The 5,755-nt window shown below is 42.8% G+C and overlaps 1 pseudogene; it reads right to left on the reverse strand.

Annotated features, from left to right (window-relative positions):
- Positions 1-1,388: 1,388 nt before the first annotated feature.
- On the reverse strand, positions 1,389-5,755 carry LOC125524905 (annotated as a pseudogene).

The following is a 5,755-nucleotide window of genomic DNA, read 5'->3' on the forward strand; positions in this document are numbered from 1 at the left end:
GAGCGGACTGCATTATAATGGCGTAGCACGGTACAGCGGGTCTGCGAGGTTGGAACTTGACGCCCTGCGTTGCGCACCATGGTACCGGCTTCGCCACACACGTATGCACACGATCGACGCGTGCTGCAGCACCAACTTCCATACCGCTGCAGATCGAATGATCAGGTTGAGTAGAGTCAAATGTATTCTGTCACGAGATGATCTGTCTAAATACTGATTGTGTCCAACTAATGGTGGCAGCACCCTACCGTGTGTCAGGATTCCTCCCAGGATGAAGGTGATGAAGGGGGTCGTGTCGTGCCATTGCTGCCATGGAAAGAGATCAAACACAGGACACGGTGTAACTGAATCAGGTGTTTCTAGTGACATACATGCATGTGTTACCCTTGAATTTCCAGGAGCAAAAGGCACAAGCTGAAGAAGCGCCAAAAGATTTTCAGGAGCTGTCCAACAAAGTAGTCAGAGGTGAGAGGTGAGTCTTGCAGGTTCCCAGATGCAGTCATCCATCACTTTCTCACACAAAAATGTTCAGAATTATTCATAGACATTTCTTAAAAAGGGAAACCAGCGAGATAACAGTTATCTGCTAGAGTGCACGCATAAAAGGTGCCATCTGTATTAAATGCAACATCAAATTGTACACACACACACACACACACACACACACACACACACAATTAAAGTGCTCACTCATAATACATGAGATAAATAAACAGAGCAGGGAATGGTCATTTTTATATTCCAACTGGCCAGCCAGCCACTTCCACAATAACATCGACAAATTAAGGGCATAGGAATAATTAAGCAACTAGAAAGACCAGCGGAGACCAAAGCACATCATCATCTTCCTCAACTGACACTATCATGTGAATTAGGAGACAGTGTCGCACTGTAAGGTGAGCCAGCATCAGGCTCTACACCTCATAACAGGTTGCTGGAGGCACACATCTTGGGCCTGCTGTTAATTTGTGGTAAACACATGAACGAAACTTTGAATTTAATAGAGTACTTGAAACTTAAAAAACATCAATGAAAGATGGCCAACGGGGGCTAATTTACCTTTCTGTTTATTTGTAGGCGGAATTCTAAATCACACTTTAATTTATGTACTTCCAGCGGATATGAGCGATCTTTGCCCAGTTTTCTCCATCAGGTGCTCGGCAGCTCTCTTTCAAGAGTTCCGAACAACCCTCCATGTGTATCTTCTGGAGGGAGGATGGCAGATCTGGTAAAGATGATATGTTGGGGCATTCACATATGTAGAGATTCTTCAGACTGGAGAAGCACTTCAAATTTGTTGGCAAGGAAATCATTTGACAGCCAGAGAATTCCAGGACCTTGACAGATGTGAAATTTGTGGATTCTTTGAGTGAGACGAATGGCTCTTTGCATCCTAGAAGAGTGAGAGATTCTGGAACTGTGAAATCTTCAGCCGAGAGCATATTGTTCATTATTACAGGACTGCTAACAGTGAGGAATCCTTGGATTCGAAGCTGTAAGATACACTCAGGGGTGAGTTTCGGAACATCAATCAAATATACGTTGCGAAGTTGCAGACAAGACAATCCTTCGACCGTACATAAATCTGGCAATTTCTGCAATGAGAATGATTTAACAGAGGTGAGACTATCAACAGACAAGCATGCAGTGCTTCTGCAACAGCTTATGTCAAAATCATACATGTGTGGCCAGTCAATACCGAGGAAGTCAGCTGTAAGCACACAACCGTATATACAGAGCCTCTCAAGGGATAATGGCAAGCATTCTGCTCCACATGCCAACTCTAAAGAAGGGCAGGAAATCAATGTAACAATTGAAAGAGAGGTAGCAGCTTGTAAGCCCCCTAATGACCTGAGACACCAGCAATATCTGATGGATAACTCCTTAAGTTCTGTCAAATGTTGGAGCACCTCTTCGGAAGGAAGTGTAGTTAAAGTCATAAGATCTTTTAAGTCCAACATTGTCAGTGAAACCAAGCCATCAAGGCAAGCAGCTAAAGCTCCATCTGTAACACTGCATGAGGAAAGAATAAGTTGACAAAGTCCTGATGGTGGAACCAACGGCACCCCACTTCTCCTTCCATAGATGAGTCTCATCCTTTGCTGGTGACAGCATATCCATGCCTTGATTATATCCTCTTTTACCAATACTTTATATTTCTCCCTTTTTAGAGCAGATCCAAGGTTTTGAACTTGTGACACATCAGCATGCATCAATGTCATCTGCTGCTCCAGAAATGAATGCTCCCATGAGATTACTCTCCTAATATCTGATCCTGAATCAACCGCCCAGATTAAACAAAGTTGTGATGCCAAGTGGTCCATCTTCATGAAATTCTCTCTCAGATCATCCTGTTCCATCTCATCATTGGAAATAAATACAAGCAGTGGGCATTTGTCTACTCGTAACATTTGAAGACCTGGTGGAAGACAAGGTAATGTCTTCAGGTTTGGCACATCGCCGAGGACAAGTGAAGTGCAATTCCCAAACATCTCAATATTAGATGGTAGACTTTGTAATGCACTGCAATGCTCGAAGCTTAAAGATTCCAAGTTCTCAAAATATGAATTATCAAGTAACCAGCCTGGATATTTTGAAGATTTGTAACCTTCAATTTTAAGATCTCCAAGTTGAGGTGGTGGCATCAAACCTTCTAGAATCTCCAAATATGAACTATCTTCTCCATTTGTTTTATTCTTGCAACTCCAGGCAAGTCGCAAGATGCGAAGATGCCTTTTCTGATGCAGCTTTGATTCTAAGGCTTCATCCTTCCCAGTGACATTCTCAAGATTGGTGACATGTAAACTGTCACGAATCTCATTCATGTCCATCAGCTGTTGCAACTCATATCCCTTTTTCTTTTGCACAGAAAATTCCTCAAATTGTTGAAGCAAAGTTAGCTTGCCAATGTTAGGAATTTGAGGCAGTCTCGCACTGTTCAAGCCGCCTATTCTTTCACCAACCCGTTTAAGATGCGTTAACTTCCTTAAATTGCAGAGTTTCTTGGGGAAACTCTCGACTTTGGCACTAAACAGCAGTAACTGCAAGTGGTAAAGAGTACACAGTGATTTTGGCAATTCAGAAATCAGTGTACTTATGATGTTCAAATACCGAAGGTGCTTCAACTCACCAACAGATTCTGGCAACTTATTACTGTTGTAAGATTTCAAACATAGTACACGCAACTTCTTTAAGTTCCGTAGTATCTGATTAAAAAGATCACTGACATCATCCATCAGGGGGTATATGCAGATAACAGTGCGTAAATGATGTAGCTTGCAGATACTTTGCTTGTGTTGCTTCATACTTTCAACACAAAAAGATATGTGTCGAACAGTAGATGGTATTTCTGTCACCTTATCATCTTCCAATCTGAAGTAGTCATTTTTAGAGAGTGATTCTGCCAGATCATGAAGGAGATCATGCATAACATAGTACGTGGGAAAGATATCAGGGAATTCATTGTAATCGGGTTGAAAGAATGATACAGAGATCATCTCCTTGAAGCAATCCTTTCCAATATCTTCCACACTCTTGTTTCGGTTGCATGAATCAACAAGGCCCTCTGCCATCCAAAGATAAACCAACTCCTCAGTGTCATATATATGGCCTTTTGGAAACAAGCTGCAATAGAGGAAGCACCTCTGCAGACGTGGATCTAAGTTCTCATAACTCCACAATAGAGCTCTCATGGGCTCACTTAACTTTTCAATGTTTATAGTTAAAGCATGCTTCCATACAGTGATGTCTGTTTTTCCTTTCAACTGGGAACCCACAACTTTTGCCGCCAAAGGAGATTGTCCAAGCCTCTTTGCAATCTTCTCTGCAAAATCTTCGAGCCTTTCACACGGTAGTGGATTTCTGATTTGTGGTCCAGAGAATGCATGGTGTTTGAAGAGTGCCAAGAAGTGAGCATCCTCCATGTTTTCCAGAGGACAAACTTCACAACAGAGAGTGGCTGGAAATGTATCCCGTCGAGAAGTTACCAAAACTTTGCTTCCTGTCTGTTGGGAAACTAGAGGAGCTAACAGTTGATCCCATTCTCTCTCACTGCTAGCTTCAAACCAAATATCATCCAACACAAGCAGGAATTTCTTTGATTCTTGCAGTATGTCTATCAACTTGCGCTGCAGAGTATCAAGGTTATCAATGCGTGGGCATTCCCCCTGAGAGGCAGCCTCGATGATCTCTCGTGTATGACGGCGGACATCAAGTTTGAGTGAGATGCTTACCCACATTGTCACATCAAAATATTCTTTTACCCTCTTGTCATTGTAAACAAGTTGTGCTAATGTAGACTTTCCCATGCCTCCAGCTCCAACAATGGCCAAACCTGAGTACATAGTATATGATCCCGATCTATTATATGATCGGTAGTGGCAGTTGTCTTGGTAAGAAGATCTATTATATGATCCCGATCCTTGTCACGACCAATCACTTTCAAAGGCGGTAGTGATGTGGTCTCAGGAACAGCAGCTGATGATATGATGGGTCTCTCTGCATTATAACCAGATGGTAAGCAGAGCAGTTCACGGAAGTCCTTGGCTTTCGCCAGGGTAGCCTTCAGTTCATTCAGCTGTTGAATCAGCTTTCTGTTCTCAGAGCTCAGATTGGACAACCTGCTTGATGCAGCATGCAGAGGCTTCATAAAAGTGCTTTTGATGGAAGCATTGGCTGACAAGGAATATTTCCCCTTTGCTTGGAGCTTAAGGAGGTTGTACTCATGCTCGTTCAGCAAGTCTTCGGCCAGATAGAATGCTTGTCCAACTTGGGCCTGTGGTTTCCCTTATCTGCTGCTTCAATCAATAGCTCGAACTGCGGCAAGACTGTGGTCTCCAGTTCATGGAGCTCACGCGCCATGTCCACTCCAAGATATGTTGAAGCATTAGCATGGAGCTTCTTCAAGACCGGCAATGCAGCCAATCTTAAGCCAGCTATAGCTAAGGCCACTTCCGCCATCGGATTGTAATTGTAGGACTGTTCCTCTTCTGCCGAGGGCACTATTCTGAAAGAGAGTTTAAGAGGTTGTTTATAGAGGACAGTAAGAGAACAAATTCTATCCATAAAGATACATAATGATGAAACACCTAGTATGGAGATGACCAAGTAAAATGGGAAAATAGGAGCGAAAGCTATAAAGAAAAATTTCCCCTCTTCTCCTTGTTTTTTCTTGGTGTGGACTGTGGAATGGCTTGAATAAATCTAAAGACGAGCACTGGAATTGTTGGACGTGTGATTGATGAAAAACATGTTGGAGTGCAAAATGAGGAGATAAATTAGTCGACTGCAATGGAGATAGGGAAACCTACTGGCAGATTCGTAGACAATGGAACAAACTAAGAATACTACTTTTAGCATGGGAAATTACCTGAATAAATGATAGACGAGCAATGAAAGTGCTTCTAGATTGGAGGTAGTAGAAACAACCAGTGAATATAACAGTGGATAGAAAACCTGTTGGAGTAGAAAATCACGGACTAAATTAGCCGGTTGCAGCAACAGAGAAAATAAACAGAACCCTACATCCAGATTTGATGAGGAAAACAGAGGAGCATAGTGGTGAGCTTACACAGTTCAAGGAATGAGGGACAGCTTTGTAGGAGCGATGAGTCAAGGTTCAGCGAGAGGCAGATAGTACGTGTGATCCAGCTACTTGAGAGGATGCTGAAATTCCCACCAAGCAGCTCAGCGAGGCAATAGTAGGTCAGATCCAGCTACCTGCCCATTTTTAAAGCTTAGGTGACTGGACTTGCTA

The sequence above is a fragment of the Triticum urartu genome, chromosome 7 (genome assembly GCF_003073215.2).
Source record: "Triticum urartu cultivar G1812 chromosome 7, Tu2.1, whole genome shotgun sequence".
NCBI classification, from domain to species: Eukaryota; Viridiplantae; Streptophyta; class Magnoliopsida; order Poales; family Poaceae; genus Triticum; species Triticum urartu.